Below are 20021 nucleotides of genomic sequence, written 5' to 3'. Positions count from 1 at the left end.
CAGGAATGCTGGAATGCTGTGTATTTGGGTCCCCCACTTTATAATTGCTCAGGGCTCCATTTTATCTAAAACCATCCCAAGTTTCACTCATGCGGTGTCTCATGATTGGGGTGTCATGATTGGGTATAACATTTTCCAACAAAGTAAAAATGCATCCGAGATTGTCTGATTTTCATTCACTTGAGTCCTTTGCAAGTGACCTTGTGTGCTCCAATTATCCTATCTTCCACTGGGCCCATGCTCCAATGACCATTTGTGCTCCAGTGACTCCATGCTTCTTTAACCCATGGGGCTTCAGTGACCCTACTGCAGTGAATTTGATATTCTTTACAATTTCCTTAATATTTTAGAGAAAAATCTGACGCCATGAACAATGATGCTATGAGAACAGTACTGTCATTATGTCACCACTGCTCTTTCTTTATCAGTGAGAACTGCCCAACTTGGAGTAGAGGCAATCCTTTGACATCACAGCCTGGGGATTACAGAAATGGTGATCATTAAAACAGAAAATGGTAATATTATTGGAGGTAATGGAGTTAATTATTGGAGGGGGTACTTTGCAGGGTAAATACAGAGTCATAGTTGCTATGGGTCTTAAAAATGCAGCCTAGAGCCAGTTATATATGGTCATATCACTCAGTTATGAGTAGATTGTAGTCACCTGTATTGTGGTCACCTGGAGAAGATGTCTTGGTCTGGGATCATATTAGTTCCCTCCTGGAAAGGACGGCTTGAAAGTGCTCTCCTGAAGAGAATGCTCCGGTCTAGGACTTTGTAGGTGCCCACCTGGAAACTGTGCCCTGGGATCATGTTAGTGGCAGCCTGGAGAATATGTCTAAGTTTGGGGTTTTGTTAGTTTGCCTCCTGTAAAGAGTGGCTTGGTCTAGAGTCTTTAAAGTGCCCTCCTGAGGACAGTGGCCTGATCTTGGGTCTTCAGAGTACCTGCCTAAAAACAGTGATTTGGTCTGGAGTCTTGTGAGTGCCCACCTGGAGAGAGTGCCCTGATCTTGTTAGTGGCCAACTGGAGTAGATGTTCAAGTCTGGGATCTTTTTAGTTCATTCCTGAAAAGGGTGGCTTTGTCTAGTGTCTTGTAGGTGCCCTCCTGAGGACAGTGCCCAGGTCTTGGATCTTCGGAGTACCCAACTGTAGACAGTGCCTTGGTCTATGGTCCTATGAGTGCCCACCTGAAGATGATACCCTGGTATGGGGTCTTATAATTGAACACCTGAAGAGGGTGCTCCAGTCTGGGACATACTTTTAGGAAGGAGTTTAGTAATGGGTGCCTCAATGTTTTCCTATTTCACTTCAACATCCTTTTTGTCCTTCTGCTCAGCAGAATATGTCCTGTTTACACTTTTTTGGCTGCATCCTATTTCCTAATTTACTGTAATTAAAATACTACATCATCACATACACATGACTGTGGCAGCCATGTACTGTTTTGAACCAGGGATCACAGGGAAATGAATTCATTACTTTCACTTAAATGCACAAATCAGAATGATTCAAAGGTCTCTTGAACAGAAAATGCAAGAATAAAATGTATTTTCCAAATGTCATGCTAATAAAACAAAAATGATTGATTTTCTTTCTTGCAATTCTACTTTCAATTTATCTGGCAGTAATAAAGCGAGTGATTTTTTTTGCCTGTAATAGATTCATTTTATTGCATTGATTTTGACCAGGAGAATGAGTTTTATTAAAACATTTTCATTTTTTGCTCGTTTAAAAATCACCGAAAACCGCAGATGAGTCCATGCATTCAGTACATCTATAGTTTCACTTGACAGATTGCCACTTAGAGACCAGCGCTTGTTGGTTGCAGTTAATAAAAAGTTACTTGTGTCATGTGACCAGAGCTGGATCATTCACTTGGCAATTCTTGGTAGGAGTCTAGGGCCAGGGGGGCCAAATACAGCCATCAAACTCATCTGCAGAAAGAGGGCATTTGTGTATCTCCCCATAACTCCATTACAGTGAATGGATTAGTAGGCAGTTGGTGCTTTATGTGACCATACCAGCAAAGACAATGCCTATTGCAATTCTTATCAAAGTTACCTGAATGATAAGGGACCCAAGCTGCTATCCCAACCCCTTTGGTGTATTTTTGTGTAGTGCAAGAATATTACCAGGTTTGTTGCTGTTTCATACCTTTCGATGTTCTGTTTCCCCATGTCCTTTACAAATCATATTGCAATGGAGCATCTGATTTAATATATTCAGCTGGTGAAATTTCCATGCTCCAATGAGGAAAGCTGTGTGTGCATCTCTTTAAAAGTAAATGAACCTTTATGGAGTTTTTGTGGCAAATGTTCTGTGTGGTATATTCAAAGAGGTCATGATAAAGAGCAATCACTAAGTCCCGCAGTAACTTTCATCCTGTATGTGAGACACAAAGCAGACCCAGAATTTCAGATACAAATAATCTTAGCAGTTAACCCTTATGGAGTTTGTTGACCAAAAGTAAAATTCATGCCCAAAATTTGCATGGCCATTAATTGAATGCTTCACATCTAAATGGGCAGCATCCACATCATTAGGATGGGCCAGTATTTGCCCTTCCCCATCCATTTCCCATTAACAATGATTGGTAGAGATGCTGGACTATGATAAAGATACTGTAAGCATAACTATATGTTAGAAACTTTATTTCAATGAAAACATTTAGTTTTGAACTTTTTTTTTTCTAACTAATTTGAGAAAAGAAAAAAAAAGAAATTTGGTTGCTAGAGGTGGCAGATCTTTCTATTTTATAAAAAGCACCATTATTTTTAAGTGATTTGTGGCCAATGTACCGCGCGGTTCGATCAGCGAGGTCACAGTGAAGAGCAATCACTAAGTCCCACAGTAACTTTCATCCTGTACGTGAGACACGGAGCAGACCCGAAGTTTCAGATGCAATTAAGATCTTAGTGAGTTTTAATAGTCTGCTGCAGTGTTCTAAGATACCATCGCGCTCCAGTCATTACCGGGATTTTGCATAAAGAGGAAACTGTGCTGAGAGACACAAGAGATGGATGTTTAATTAAACAAACGTGCACTTTAAAGGTTGAAGCAGAGATTTGCACAGAGGTGAAGGGAAGGTTGATTCAGCTGCAGAACATTCTTTTTCTGTACACAGCCACAACACCACAGAATCTGCTCAATTTCTTTAACAAAGTGGTAAAGCTAACTGGAGGGAAGAAATGCATTCTGGGAATTCCCAGCCTGTATTAGGTAAAGCTGCAGAGTATTTCCCCTTCTGCACATTGATCAACACTTTGTGACCCAAACCTGGAATGGATTTCTTCAAAGTCATTTTCTATATGCTAGCAAATGTTTTTGAATCCCAAACCAGATCTATTTCAGGTGTGCTGGATCACCCAGCTTCACTGATGAAAGTGTATCCTCTTCAGTCTAGGAGAGCTTTAATAAAGCAAGTCCAATGTGTCAGGCAGTATTGCTAGCAAACATTTTGAATCCTGGACAAGATCCATTACAGGTTTGCTGAATCAACCAGATTCACTGATGAAAGTGAATCCTCTCCAACCTAGGAGAGCTTTAATAAAGCAGGTCCAATGTATCAGGCAGTATTGCCCGATACAGCTAGATAATTGAATAGTTGATGAGACCGACCCTGGATGCTCACATACCCTGCAAAGGCACCTGGAATGGCATAAATAAGCAGAAAGTATTGCATTACTGATCAAGCTTGCAAAAATACATCACACAGCAAAGTACAGTTTTTCAAAAGTTCGAATTTTGGTGACCATATTATTGCTGAAAAACTGATTTAGTGATCTTTGCCCACTCATTTCTTGTCTTGACATGGTGGCAATAAAAACATAAGGGGAGGTTTTAACACTTCTACTGATCTCGTCAAAATTGCGCCTGGCCTAAAGATCTTGTGTCTCTAAATGTGAGCATTATAGGGGATCTTATAGCTGATATGAGACCTGTTCCATAACAATATGTAACGATCAGGGGTCAGGCTCGGAGTCCAGTGGCTGAAACAGCAAGCAGACACAGGCGGAAGCAGTCCAGGATCTATAGACAAGCAGCGGTAGCAGATAAGGAGCAAACATAAAAATAGTCAAAGTACAAGCTGAGGTAGGTAGCCAATGGTGTAAGTTGGAGACAGAGTGCGAGGAAGGGTAGTCGTTTAAACAGCAGCCCAGGGTCGGTACACAGGTAGCAGTTTGGAGAGTGCAATGTAACAGTAGCAGGAAGAGCAAGGTATTGGCAGAACACAATAATCTGGCAACAAGAAGTTCAGAGACGTGGCCTAAATAGGAAGTTCATGGTAGGGGCCGGGAGTTCAAGGTTCAGCAAGATACTAAGTATCAGGGTATCTTTGTGCAAGGAATCCAACAGAGTGCAAAAGGCAAACCCTCAAGTGGAGCTGACAGACACCGAAGCATCCCTGGGTTCGGATCCTGACACAATACTACATCTCTACATACCTATTCCTCACCTAGACAAGGGTGACATAACCCTCATGCAGGCACACTATTATGAAGTGACAGTGTACCTTCAAGACAATCTACCTACAGTCTTTGGATCTCATACATAAACAGTGGCACATCAGGTTGGGCTGGTTAACCAGCTGATACACAGTTGTAAATTTACTGGTTTGGTTCTTAAACTTGTTCCAGAGTCTAGTTGTTCTGAGGGCTCCCCATCCATCACTAGAGACCACCAGTCACCAGTGTGAGAGAAAGCCAGTGGAAATCCTGCTTTTTATTGTTATGGATACGGTTATGAGGAAAGTTTTTCTGAAGTTTTTGCTGATTTCTCCTTATGTAAATGCAAGTTGCCTAGCCATAATGCTTTCTCATAAGTAAAGGCAAGTGAAATTTTCACAAGAAGATCAGCAATGGTAGCCCAATCCATAGGTTTGCTTTCCTAAGCTAAACCATGGTAATGGGTTGTGTTAAGGATAGTAGAGAAGCTCCATTCTGCTGTATCCTCCTTATTCTGCAGTCACAGGAAATACAGGAGTAATTAAATATCGGTTGGAGAAACATGCTTCCTTGCATAGCTAATTTCTATGTAAATTAGCTAATTAAAAAACTTTTTTTAGAGAGAATGATATCAGAAAATCTCCTGACCGTACGGTTCTATGATTTCTCCGCTGTCTTGAGCTCAAGTCCACAGGGCAAATGCTTGGTATTAAAAAGACGCTTCAATTAAAAAAGGTATTAAATGCTGTTATAAAGGCCACTTCCTACCTGATAAAATCTTTTTTTTTCTTTCTTTCTGCATATGTGAGTACAGCTTTTCCTTCTAAAAAGAGCCCCAGGCTAAAGAGGATCTCTAAAGTGGCCTTAGGGTTCCTCCGGAGGTTGCAAGGTTCCTCAAGCAATTTCTGACTTTCAGAGGGATTTTTTCTATTATCCACTAATGTAAGGGCCATTCTTTGCACTGACCACAAATGTAAAGGTCATCCTTCCCAATAGCCATCTTTGCAATAGGACCCTTTGACCATCAACATAAGGGGGTCCTTCTCCCACTGATCATCCATCTAAGGAAAATAAATGTTTGCGTAAATAGGCAATCTATTAACCACAAGTATGAGGGTGCTTCAATTTTCCCAGTCTGCATTTCCAATCTGGACATTATTTGTTTTATTTCATTATAATTAGAAAAAATAATGTTGGTTTAAAGACCAACCACTGGTGTCAACTATTCCAAATATATGTATGTCACATTATGTATTACTTTAACAAATTTACTGTACTATTGCAAATATAATAATTATCGTCAGGAGTTCCTGAAGACTTTGAAGTTATTTCAAGGGTTTCTCCATGTTAAAAGAGTTGAGAAAGACTTAAGGAATAGAAATCCTATTCTCTAATGATTCAATTACTACTCTAGATAAAGGAGAAGGAAGGCCTGGTCAATGAGACATCCGGGGTTGTGTATACCTTGTAGCTGGCCATAGGTGGGAAAACATCTGCTGCTAGTTTCAGAGCATATACGTGGTACTTTACTCTTCCTCGTAAGAATTACTGGATTGGCTAGAAGGTTAGCCATCTTTTCCTTGTCCCCCCGCTTGAGACTGGACAGGAAAAGGAAAAGCAGCACAATAGCTTCAGCTTTAGCTTTTTTCTTGCAAAGCAGTAGCTCTGAGAACAAGCATATTGGGCAAGCAGTCATAACTTTCACCAAACTGACTTGGATGCCTTTTAGGAGACCAGTCTTCTTTAAGGACACAAACAAAACAACATTATCCCGAGTTCCTCTGCAGGCGCTGAGTTCTTGTCACTGCCAATGACACATCCCGAACACAGGCTCATCAATTGCTTGTTTGATGTCATTCAGAGCTGCCAGTTATCAACTTCAGGTCTCCTGGAAACAAGAGGAATGTGATGGCCGTTACCCAGGCAGCATTTCAACTAGAAAGACATCTCCGTCTTTCTTTCCAAATAGCAAAAAAATGAAAAGACGGCCCATAAACCACCAGTTTAGAAGCGGTACAAATAATCCATCCGTGCATAAAAACACTGCAATGGGGACCGAAAAAAAAAGCTGACTGCAGTTTATCGCACTTAGAGAATGGTAGATCATAAAGCAGGGATTCATCAGCATGTTTATTATTCAGCCATAAATAAAGCATACAAAAATAACACAAAAACATTAAAGTGAAGGTATGAGCAATATTTTTGATTACAGAAGGCAAGGGATACAAGTAGACATGTATATGCTGAATTTCTAGTCAAGAAGCATGCATGGAATCACTGTGAACCCGTGACTTCATCTCATGGGTACTTGCACATGCTTGCTAAGGCATTTTACTGCGTATGCATGTCAGCAATTTATAATTAAACGTTCAATGGAGCAATATACTGGAAGCCAAAATTTACAGAATATGTGGAAATATAAAATTCTGAGCAAAATGGATGCCTAAGGATCTTGGCAACCACAATTCCCTGCACATGCATACGCATAGGAACTGTGCACCAATGCACTTTGATTTCAGCTTGTAGTCCCTGGAGGAAGAGTGAACGATATGGTGGCCACAATGGGTGAACGTAGCCACCGTAGATGGGGAACTGTCCTGGGAAAATTAATCTACAGCTAGATATATAGAATGATAACTAAAGAGACTGAGCACATCTGATTAAGAGGAAGTTTGGCTACAAAATTATATATATTTGTCTAGTAATTTGGGTTTATAAACCCTTTAATTTGTTTGCACCTTTGTATAATTTGGAAAGTTGATTCCATTCTTAAATATGCAGATTTATTTAAACTAGTACTTGGTGATTCTAGCATAAAAAATCTCCGTTAAGGAGATTCTTGTTTGGGTTCTCCCATTTGTGCTTCCTGTCATTTGCCCCTGGCGGGACTAGCATGTGCGGAAAGTTTTTACTATCTGGAAGACAGTCAAGAGTAATGATGTGCAGCGACCTATCTACATGCAAGTAGTGACTTTATGTGGGCAAGTGGCTGAAAGGGGAGAAAATGAGAACTGACCTAGAAACCACCAACCAGTGTAAAAGCTGCTCATTCATTATATTGGCTCCCGCACTTTACTAACTGCACAACAGGCAGCCTTTACCTGCAGCAAACAGATTGATGAACACCTAAATGTTCACCCAATGGCGATCTGAAATCCATGCAAGTTTTTCTTTTTTGCATTAGATACATTTAATGAATAAACTTTCAGAATAAAAACGGTAATTTTGCAGAATGTTAGCTGCAGCAAAATCTCAAAAGGAAAAAAATACATTTTTGAGAAATTGGATCCCTATGACAGTTTTATCACATTATGGAGAAGTTTCCGCAAGCTCTTTGAGTTAGGGCAGATTTGTTGTTGCCTGTCATCTCCAATGTGTTTGATGCATTAGTCCCTCGAAGACCGTGTGACACTCTTTTCTATGTGTAAAATCAGGTTGTCACTGCATAAGATTTTCTCCTTTATTTTCCTCCTTTTACTGATGAAGAACGCAGGATCAATGATGACGTGGGCCCTTAGTGCAAATAAAAAAACTCATTACTGTCGTCACCCAAGAAAACACATGACAGAGGTTGTTATGGAATGATAATCGAGAGAAAGGGTTATATATGCAGCAATTACTTGCCTGAATTTTGTACCATGCAACCAGCATGTGTGCAACAGACAATCGTGGATTGTAGAATCCAGCAGTTGAAGAACTACAAGATTCAGCACCATAAAATCACAGAATTGCAATTACTAGTCTGTAAGACCAAAACTGGCAGCTGGCAACTGCTGGAACTCCCATCCACTAATCTACTAATTACAATAAGGTGTATAAAAATGAGAAGTGTTAAAAGTCTTAGATGTGACATATTTGACAAAGCAGTCAAGGTCTAAGTGAAGAAGCTTGTCTCCTGCCAGAATTCTTCATATTAGAATTCTTCTATTTTTTGTGGAAGCAGAGGTCTCTCTGTAGAAATCTAACACAGCCAAGCTGAGTCTGAGCTCCGACCACAGTCACTGCTGATTGGAGATCTGTAACTTTGAATACCCACAGGGGGTAACAAATCTTTGCGGGAAGGATATTGCTTCTACATAAGGAGCAAGGGTGATTCTCCAGCAGTCTGTAGGATTTTCTATTCTATGGTAGTTTTCTAAAGAAAACAATGTGTATAACTTTGGGAAACATGTTTTGATACCCTTAGAATGTTTTTATCTGAACTAAAGTGAATGTTTAGTTGAGCTTTCAGATCAAAATAGTTTCAGGAGCATTCAAGGCCAATTCAAGGATGCCACATTAATTTTAATATTTGCAATAATATTGCCTAGGCTGAGTTAATCAGTTTGGAATTGCGGTGGGGTTGTGGCACAGTTCCTGAAAAGAACATGTTGCTTCTAGCCATCTGTTACTTTTCCTTCACTAGAAGAAGAATCGGATCATCACTGCAAATGGAAGGGCAATGCATGCAATGCATTGACCTGTGGTGCAGTTTCGCACACATGGAGGAATAGCAGCAATTTCCTATGAGTCTGTGTGGTTTTTGACCGCAAGAGAGGACACACTTAACCTCCTCTTTAACATTTAACCTTAAACTCAGCTTCCTAAATTCCAACTCTAACCATAATGCTAACATTTCATTGTAGTTTCTAGACCGTAACAATATCTTTACAGCTGCCTTAACCATTTCTATAGACAACATACTGATCCTGAGCCTAAAGCAAGACTACCAAGTCTGGGCCACAATTTGCCTAGATGGCAGTACTAAAAACAAAAGAATTGGTACAAAGTTCAACCTTTTTAACAGGGTGGGGGACCTTTGACATAACATTCAGAACACAGGGAACCCCTGCTATAATCCACAGCTCACAGTACAATGGTGTCGTGGTGAAAAGGAAGAATGACTCTTACATTGCTGGCTGTTGGGATGAAAGATCGAGAGGTCAAAACTGCTCATTGCCCAAGGAACCTCTAGCAAACTTTGGAAGAACCTTAGGGTTCCACAAAACTTTGATTGAGTAACACTCCTCTAAATCGATAATCGGTAACATTAAAAAACAGGGATTTAAAAAAAAACCTTTCCAAATCCCCGAATTAGGGATATTTCCAAACTTTTTTTATAAACAGATCCAAACTAAAGGGTCATTTTGAAGGTCCAATGTAGCAGCCATGAGCTTTACAGCTTCCTCTTAACTGATCCGCATGGATATTCCTGAGTCTGTTTTTGTCACAGAAAATAGGCTTTTTATTATTTTTTCTGTTTGATCTCCAGCCAAAAACAGTCTGGAGAAACCACACTGCATAGAAGCGACCTCAGACAGTGTATTAATAAATAGAGAACAGACCACTTATGACTCAGGCCTTGGAGCAAAGCAACAAAATAAATCAATACTAAATTGAATTATCCAATATGTGACTGTTGTTGTTTAGGGACACATAATTCACCAAGCTAAGCAGTTAATTATGGCTGATGCCTCAGAAGGGAAAACATAAAGGCCACTGTGTTTGCTCCATGGGCTATTTTAGTTTTTACAAAAAAGCTCTGTATAAGCCTGCGTTGAGAAGGTAGGAAGCCTCCTTTAGAGCTGCTGTGATGATGTCTGCTCAGCGGTCATGGCTGTAGTGCTCCTGTGAATAAGCAGATTTGAGATAACTCTGTTAATGTTAGAAGAGGTCATCAATGCATGATGAGGAGGCTAGAAGAGGTTTCAAACAGAATTCAGGAAACAGCTGTCAATTATACCTAGAACACTACACTATTCACTGGAGGTCTAAGCAATCAGAAACCTGCAAGAGGAGAAGCAGATAGTTGATTCTGATGCAGCAATAGGTCATCCAGGGGCTATCAAGAGGCTTGAAAGACTTGACAGCTCATGAGAAAGGGAGTAGTGTGGTTGTAATGGACAGCAAGATGCAATGGGTCTGATTTAATAAAGCTCTCCAAGCAAACTTGGATTTAATCTGATCCAAGATTTCAAACATTTGCCAACTCATAGCAAACATTTTTTTAAGTATTCCATTCTATGTGTGCTGGATGCCTCAGGTTCTCCCATGATCTCCTCCAGTCTTGGATGAATCCGGAGCTGGTCCATTGGTAATGAACTTTTTACTAGGTATTCCAAGGTGTTTGCAGCCTCCAACAGTATGGAAGGTTACCATGCAAAAAGAGGAACAAATTAATGAAGAAGAATGAAGGGATTGTAGATGATTGTCAACAATCTATAGTAGGATGCATGCTACCATAAAATTAGTATGTAAAACCAAACTCTAGGTAAATAAAATAAAAAGTCCCAGTGCAGGTTTAAAAAAAAAATCAATTCAGGCTTCAATACTCACCTTTAGGTCAGAGCTGCTGGCCTCTGAGTATGTGATGCTAAAAAGGAATATTAGGTTTCAACATCTACCAAATACTTTTTTATGGTGAGAAGCATGGCCATAGCATGGTAATCCCAAATTTGCCATTACATTAGTCAGTCTTTATGAAGTCCCATAATAGCTTTGCCGGAAAATCCAGAACCACAGTCATTCAGTGAGAAGAATGTACAAAATCCTTAAACATACCATTCTGCAACTTTTCTCTATAGCAGTATGGTTCACCTGCATTTGGTAGATTCTTCATACCTGGGTTGTAAGTTAGTTACTTCACCTCCCGCTAGGTGGAGCCTAGATCTCAGACTAAATACGATTGCCATTACTGGAAAAGTGTAAATGGAAACGAACACAACACAAGCTAAACAATTAAGGTCCTACCTAATTTTCTGAAGGTAAGAAGTATCTGTCCAATAGCCAGTTCACTTGATTGTCACCCTGTCTCTAGAGAGCCCCCAACCCTGACCCTGTTTCTCCCAGAGCAGGCAATACATTTTTTTAAGGATGAGGGCACCATGTAGATTCTGGACAACCAAGCAGAACCACAAGCCAAAAACCAAGGTACATCCTCTGAAAAAATTAAAAAAAAACTGTTGCATGAATTGAATTTCTTGCCTTGGACTCAACCTACATGAAAGCCATGTAAAACCCACTGACTACAAAAACATGTGGAGAGTACCTGTTACCTCTGTATAGCTGAACTATAAGAGAATATAAGCATGCCAAGGCTCTTCTGGAAAGCACATTTTTTCATGGTGCATTTAGTTTAGGTCTTCTTTTTCTGTTCACTCATGGTGTAGAATTTACTCCATTACAGATTTCTATTTTAATGTGCTCTTTATATTGCTCTGGGGAAACAGAGCGCAGAACACAACAAAACAAGATGCACACAGCCAGCTGCTCGGCCATTGAAACACATTAATTGCCTGGAGAAAATTTTATCGGTCTTTTGACAGATATGAGTCTCGGTTGGCCTTTTTCTACGGCAGTGTGTGTGGATTTCAGTTTATACACCAATTACACCACTCTGAGTTTATGACTTTGAGAAAGATCAAGCTAGACATATCTTTCCTCTTAAAAGCTGGCCCATATCAGGGGATTCGATGGTTTGAAATTAGACAATGACAGCTTTCTACAAAATCTTGTTTTAAAAGGTGCAGGATCTGGGGGCTATCATACCAACCCTGGCTTTGTCAGCAAGAGAATGAATGAACTATAAGTTTTGGCACCCTTCATTGTCTGTATGGCCATTTTAAAACCAGGGGCTCACTAAATATTGTAGCAAAGATCCCACCCTTACAGATAGCCAAAAACTGACCTGAGAGGTAGAGATTGCTCATTGTTCAAGGAACCCCTATCAATCTCTGGGGCAGCTTTTCTCAACTTTTTTTTACCATGAAAGAACCCTTGAAATATCTTACAGGTCTTCAGGGAACCCTGGCTATAATTAATATATCCACAGCTCACAGTAGATTAATGTGGTGGTCAGTGGGGAGATTGTCACATTTACAGAAAGCCAGAAGGATCATTGGTGTCACTTTTTCTGACCCAGAAGGCACTAACTGCTCATTGTTCAGAGCACCCCTTGCAACCTTTGGAGACTTCAGTTAAGAAACACTGATCTGGAGGAACCTTAGTAGAGAAACATTGCTCTATGCTATTTCATGCACCAAAATCTGCTTGGGTGAGGATGCAATGGCCTTTGAGAGAGGGCAGTGATCAGAATGGCCTTCAAATTTCACAGACTTAGCAGGGTTTTTCAAAAAATACAATTATCAGTCATTTCAGGAATCTAGCTAATGGTACCGCAAATTTCAGAGCCTCTTCTAGCTGTTGAGATTGATTGTGTATAATGATAGGTGGGGTTTAGTCATAGAAGGGTGCTTTTTGTTTATTTTTGAAGATGTCAAGACCCAGGCTATAGCCTAGGCATTGGGGCTTCATTGGAACTCAGGATTTCCTGAAGAGTTTGAAATATACTTGGAAGCACTACCAGCTGATGGATCTAGTCACCTGCTTTACAGGCCTATAGTTAAAGCAGACCTAAACTACATTTTTTCCCCCACATACAAGAGTAGACAACCCTTTTATTTAAAGTGAAAATTACCTTATTTTTGGGAGGAAGGAGGATTAAAAAAAAAGGGTCAAGCCCCCTGCTGTGGCGGTGAAGAAAGAATGGGAGAACAAAGCCTCCCAGGATCCATACGTCATGGATCCCAGAAGCCTTCTGGTTCCTCCCAAGATCAGGCATGCAGAGAAGGATCTCCTGAATGCACAGTGCAAGATCGGGTGACGCACGAAGAATGTGGAAGAAAATGAAGGCACTGGGCACTTCCACAGTGCAGGGATGAAGCAGGATACCAGGACGATGTGCGAATCAGTCCAGGGAACCTCCAGAGGGATTGATGGATCTGCGAAGGTAAAGGTGAGTGAATTTTTTCAGTTTACTTCCGCTTTAAGGTCTTTACTTTTCTAATAATTTAGAGCTCAAGCTTTGTAGCACAATCAGCCAATTGTTACAGTACAATACAGTAGCACCAAGGAAAAACTGTACTTGAAGTTTAGAATTGAGGTTCATCTCTCTGTGCTGTCATCTTGCGGTCAATGGTAATTTCTGCCACATCAATGGCCGTCAGTTCTCAATTAGGCTGGAGAAATGGATTATTGGCTTCATAAATTACACAATATGTTTGATAAATACCGCCGCAGCTTGTGCTCACAATTAGTAAATGCCGAGAGGGTGAAAAATATTCTCTCTGGTGGAACTGTAACAATATATTTACTGGCAGAGGAGCACATTAAATCTTAGTAACATCCAGCTGAACCTTTCGAATGGGGCCATCGAATCCCTTCGGCAAAAAAGCGCATTCTGAATATCTGCCGCAGAAAAAGGCATTGCTGGCCTGAGCCATAAAAAGATTTTATCTAAAGGTTTAATGTGTCACTCATGCCCCGTTAAATCCAAATCGTGCTGTTTCCAAGGGTAAAGGCTTACTCCGAACACCGGGAGCAGGCATCAAAAGAACCGTTTCAAACAACCTTTGCTTCACGTCCATTTTCTCAGTTCATTACCTCGATAAACACCCTGGCAATTTGTCTCTCAGTGCCTGAGACTAAATTTTTACCCCCTAAATTGAGTCCTTGACATACAGAGACCATAATGCTGTGACCGAGAAGAACTGCCTAACCTTTTTATTTTTTCCAACAAGAAAAACAAACATTCTGCAAGGCCTAAAGCTAGCCTAGCTATAGGAAAAAAAAGTTACATTGTTAGAGAAAAACTTCTTGCCAAATGTTAAATACACAGTTATGATTGGTATACTGTAGGTTTTGCCAAAAGAAATAAAAATATATAAAACCAGTAGAAATGATCTACTCCTGACCACTACCAGCCAATGGGAGCACAGAAATACCAAATTGAAAAAAGTTCAAACAGCAAAGTTATTCTTTAACTACATCACATAGGGAGAAGAAATGTAGTAGTTCACAAAAGATAGCTAAGAAAGCTGATAACATTGTTTAAGATTTCAGTTAACTACAATGGGCAAATTGGATTTCTGGATCAACAGGTATTGATTTGTATTTGCAAAGGGAAAGAATGTGGCCATAACATCGATAAAAAAACAAAGCTGCAATAATTAAGTCAGTCTTAAAGTGGACCTATCTCAAAAATGTTTACTTTACATAAGAACGTAGACAACCCTTTTATGTAAGGTAAAAATTAACTGTGATAAAGACAGGATAAAGACAGAAAGACAGAATGGGAGCACAGAGCCTCCTGGCATACCCATGTCACGCTTCCAAGGAAACTTCTGTCTTCTCCTTCTGCCCTATCTCATGCATGCACAGAAGGCGTTTTTCTTCAATAATTTGGTCCTACCCAGTCAGCAGTTACCAGCCCCTGCATGTACAAGGTCTGCAAATTGGGCACTTCCCCCTAAAGTCCATTACCCCTTGTGGGGTGCACAGGTGAGGCTGGTGCCTTAGACTCGATGCCCCATACACATTTCACCTACACAACACCTATTTCTCAGCTTGCTTCTGCTTTCTGCCCATTTAAAAGATCACTCAAAACCCCTTTTTTAAAAATGCCTACCCGTCTTCTTCTGTCTCCTAAACCCTTACCACTTACCCACCATTCCATATCCACCCTCCTATTGTGTGATACTTCCCCACCTCCTAGATTGTAAGCTCTTCGGGGCAGGCTCTTCTCCTCACAGTGTCACTGTCTGTATCTGCCTGTCATTTGCAACCCCTTATTTTGTACAATGCTGAATAATATGTTGACACTATATAAATCCTGTTTATTAGTAACAATAATAAAAATAATAAAAATTATACTAAGGCTGCCAATGGAACATTTGTATTTAAATGCTTATGGTCTTCATTGGGTTCAGGAGAGAATAAAAGAATTAAAAGATAGAAATAGTAGTAGTAGATCTGCTTTATTATTCATAAATAAAATATCAATATGTTTAGGGGTAAAGTTGTCCTGGTACATCAAGGCATAAACATTTTATGGATATAGCACACCAGAGAAATACACCTTTGGTGAATGATTCCCAAGGGTTTTTGTTCCCAGTATCTAGGGTTGAGAATGCCATCAGATGTCCCAACATTTTTGCAGATCTACTCCATGTTCCTGCATCATAACGGCCCATCTCCAACTGGTATTCAGGAAGCAGACTGCACAATTCACTTCCCGCTAGCTGTCTTGTCATTTCCAAACCACATATAAGTTTATGAGCGGGTCAAACAATTACTGACCCCTGACAGGCCTTCTTCATGATCTTACCTGCTACTATAAACCTATTGATGTGTTTACTGAGGGAATTGAGAATCACTGGTGCCATTTTCTTTATTTAATAGACTAATATTTTGAGGGAAGATGGGACAGCTGGGCCCCAGCTGCCGTGGCACTCCAAACTTGTAAAGAAACACTCAATGTGCCAAGAAATAATGAAATACGTGTTTTTTATTGCAGGGACAGAAAACTGATTGAAGACTCGCAAGAGCAGTGGCTTTTAAAAAGGTTAATCTCTGCTATAAATTTCTTTTTTTTATGCAGCTGAGATGCAGATAAGGACATCTCAAGAACAAAACAGCATCTCAGACTGGATTTAAATTATTCCCCTAAACACTATTTGTATGTAAAACCACAGAGCAGCATTGTAATTTTTTGAAGAATCTACAAGCTCTTCAGAGATATTAAATCACCTTTTAAGATTTCTCTATGGTTCTAACTGCCAGGTGCATGTGCAGAAATGGTTCATTTGTTACTGTGAATTATCTCAAGGGGCAAATTCGGAATTTGGGGGCCTAAAGGCATGACTGCACTAATTTAATAAATTAATGCAATAATCAAAACAATTCATGAATGTGCAATTTGAATTAATTAGTGTATTGCTCAATCAATGAAAGAATCCAATACCCCCAATTAAAGTGATAAATACAGAGACAGGATCACAGACTTGTAATCAATGTGTAAATTAACTTATCCTTAAAGAGAACCTGTCATTGACGACGTGGTTATGGGTTCAAAACCAGATGCAGAAAGAAGTTTAGGATAAAATAAATTGAGTAAATTCTTTTTTAGTTTTGGATAAAGTATGGGTAAGTAGTACTAACTACTGCCAGTTTGTTTGTTTTTTTAATTCTGGGTCCTATTGGGTAAATTTCCTTCAATTCTAGGCTCAAAAGAATGAAAAGAAATTCTCTACAAAGTAGGTCAATTACCCTCTTAAAGAGTTGTAACCAGAACATTAAAAACACCTCTTGTTCTAATAACTACTTTACACTTACAAAGTGGTCAGCAGGATTAATATAAGAAGTAAATAAAAGGGTGAATATAGGAGAACATATTCTGTGGTATATTCTAACCCCTCTCTACTCTATCAAACATTAAAGTATTGACTATACAATGGGTTGTGTTAATGAGCAAATGCTATATGCTTTCAGATGCATCTAACTTGCATTTGATGTCTGTGAGTTCATTTGAGTACCTTTTCAGATTCTAAGACCCGCAGTTCACTTCTTTCTAAGCTGCATCAAGCTGTTTTAAGCAGATTTTGAATTACCACTGAATTACATAGAGAGAAAACCACTCCTGAAACAAATAAAAGCTCATTTGCAAAGACCCTAAAGATGATACTTGCCTATCTGCTTTAGAAGGATTGAGACATTGAGATTGAGATTGAGACTGCAATGGATGTAGAAAACCCTGCATTCTGTATAGAGGCTTGTCACATCTGCCATTCTGTGTGAAGCTGCTCTACTCCTAAATTTCAAAGGAAAATTTGAGTTGCCTTTAGTTTAGATTTCACTTATAAAACACCTGAAATCAGTGGACGCCACAAGATATTCAGCCAAGCAGAGCACCAGCAAATCCTTGGCCAAATGTTAAAACTTCATTTTTTTTATATATGGATGGATTGAAATACACCCTAAATGTTTTTACGTTTGACCGAAGGTTTTATATCATTCTTCATTCTGCTATTGTGCTGTTTAATTTCTTGTCTGAGATGGCTTCAACTGAAAGTCTGCAAACCTCATATCCCTTATTCCCCGTTTTTTTCTTTTGAATACAGTGGTGACATGATCCTGTGACAAAAACCCTGGCATACAAAAAAAAGTGAAAGAGTATAAAAACTGCACATAAAATATGCACAAGAATGCTTTTATAGTCACTTGTCCATGAACACCCCCCCCCCGGGTGTATTGCTGGGTGGACTGGGCTGCTTGGCTCATCTTGCCGAAACCAGGCAAGTCCCATTCCTTGCGGGCCCACCAAGTACTACATTGGGTGCTCCCCGAAGGAAGACTCCCACTAATAGGGAGCTACTGACCATAAGCTATCCTGAACGTCAGGGCTGGCCCATAAGGCAACCAGCACCTTCCATTTAATCAAGTGACATAAAAACACACACATGACAATGACTACAAACAAAAAGTAAAAAAATAAGTGCTCAGTGAATAACTCACAGGGCAAGGTTTTAAAAAATTGCCCATTAGAGCAGGAAATGAGAAGTGCACAGGGAACGGGAAGTGCTATGTGAAGCTAGAGAGCGTGCCTGGTGCACACAAAAATATCAGTAGGGTAGCTACTCTCAAAGTGATTTTATGGTGCCCTGGGGGGTAGAGATGACACAAAGCGGTATTCAACGCTTCCTAAGACCTCTGTCTAGAACATCAAGTCCTTATCAGTATTGATTTAGGTCTGTTTCTGAGCTCCTTGGCCTCCCTTGCCTCTTCTGGACCCCTTTTCCAGTTAAGTTAAGCCTGGGTCCTGCCCCTTACGGAGCATTGCCATCTGGTCCCGTATCTTTTCAGGCGGTACTGATCCGATACCATCTAGGATGGCAGTGTCTTTCCCGCTCCTGAAAACTGATTAAGAGCAAAGATAATCCTTTATATGCAACCTACCTACAATGTCCAGAGTAACATTATCAAATCAGTCCTTGAGAGGGGAAGTGTTATTAATATAAATGCCAGGAGGTGTGACTTGGTGCAGGCCATGCATCCTGGCACCCCTTCCTCCCCCTTGCTCTCCTCTGCATTGGGCAGGCATCAGATTGCGACCAATCCCTTTAAACCACCCTAAAATCAACAGTAGTGGTCAGAAAAACACCTGGGAACTTCACCCGGTCACAATAACATGAATACCTAAAAGACATAACAATGTCACATTAGTTTACTGAGAAGTTTTCTTGACTGAAGTTATCTTTTTAAAATCTTTATTTCTTCTGTGTAAAGTTGAAGTTCTGATGCCCCATCCCCTTCCCCCCGAAACACACAAATATAATAAATCATGGATTTTGAATAACACCTCCCTTTGGATTCCAGGCAGAAACAGATGTACTCTGCCTTCTCTCAGCATTATCTGCAATGAAATGCCAGCTCTCTAGAGCTCTCCGATGATAAACTGGCATCTCTAGATCAGAGATGAAATGCTGGATGACGGCTTAAGGCAGATAACCTCCAAAAGTGCTCTTCGGTCAGGAATCAAGCACAGGTCAGCTACTTAGAGGAAGTAGAAACAGTCACCACTCAACAATAATTAAAATGAACCTTTTGGCACTATACTTTTCATAGCAGGAAACAAGTGCTTTGAGGTTCCTAAATGTATGGTTATATTTAATGTAAAGAAAGGTGTTCTTCACAGACTTCCTATGATCAAGCTCTGCTCCAGATGGCATCACTGACCAAAATAAGGGTATGGAAATGGGAGATGGTCCGCTAGCACATGATTCGAGGAACTGGTGTTGGTCTTTGCATGGGACTGTAGTCACAGGTTTGCTTTAAAACTGATCTTTAGAATAACAGCTGAATACAGCAATGAAATAAGTAAAAAGAGAGCTGTCCTATCTGCCAGGGAACTTGTATTTTAGATGTATACAAAAGTAACATTTACACAGCTCTACCATAAAGCACTACGGGCCTGGTGACCTGATTTTTTGACATTGGGCAAAACAACTAGATCATGCAATAATTTAACAAGAGCTGTCCTATCTGCCAGGGAACTTGTATTTTAGTGGTATACAATGCTAACATTTACACAGCTCTACCATAAACCACAGCCGACCTGGTGACCTGATTTTTTGCCATTTGGGCAACACAACTAGAGCACCTTCTGCACCCAGCATGTGATTACACAAGGGAGGAGAAGCAACAGAATAATGAGTTCATTTCTCTGTCCTCACCACCTGTCAGCATTTAACTTTTACACACTGAAATGCAGGAACACTGACTGGTTCCAAGCAGAGCTTCTCCTTCTACTTACAGTATCTAAGTATTGCTATACAGGGGATACAAGAGGCTGAAATCAATTTAAATTCATGTATTTATGTTATTTGTGTTTTAATATCTACCTGAAGTTTAGCTTTAAAGCCCATTTTGGAGGGATAAATCACATAACAATCTGTTATAAATAATAAAAACTGTAATGGTGAGAGGTCTGTGATGAGTTCCTATGTCTGCATTCCCACTGTGCCCATTTACAGGGTTTCCTACCATCCTTGTGCATTGGGTTTTTGGGCCTGCACAACTGCTGTACCCATTTTGATGGACTCCTACCATCCCTGCACCAAGTTCCTGGGTCTGCACACCTGGTGTGCCTGTTGTGAGGGCCTCCTAGCATCCCTGTACTAAGTTCGAGGATCTGCACACTTTCTGTGCCCATAATGAGGGACTCCTATTATCCCTGCATCGAGTTCCTAGGTCTGCATACC

At 40.1% G+C, this 20021-nt stretch overlaps 1 long non-coding RNA gene across 2 annotated transcripts in view; it reads right to left on the bottom strand.

Annotated features, from left to right (window-relative positions):
* LOC140338181 (uncharacterized) overlaps positions 1-20021 on the bottom strand; it is a 126146-nt gene that overhangs the window by 65451 nt on the left and 40674 nt on the right. The window contains exon 4 of one of the 2 annotated variants that reach the window (XR_011922203.1): positions 7118-7959. The exons of the other annotated variant lie outside the window; for it this stretch is intronic. This is a non-coding gene — a long non-coding RNA (uncharacterized lncRNA). Of the gene's footprint in view, positions 1-7117; positions 7960-20021 lie in introns of those variants that run through there. 2 annotated transcript variants of the gene reach the window in all.

The sequence above is a fragment of the Pyxicephalus adspersus genome, chromosome 9 (genome assembly GCF_032062135.1).
Source record: "Pyxicephalus adspersus chromosome 9, UCB_Pads_2.0, whole genome shotgun sequence".
In the NCBI taxonomy this organism is placed as follows: Eukaryota; Metazoa; Chordata; class Amphibia; order Anura; family Pyxicephalidae; genus Pyxicephalus; species Pyxicephalus adspersus.
Note: the sequence above shows the minus strand (reverse complement) of the source record. Positions and strands in the feature narration are given on the sequence as shown.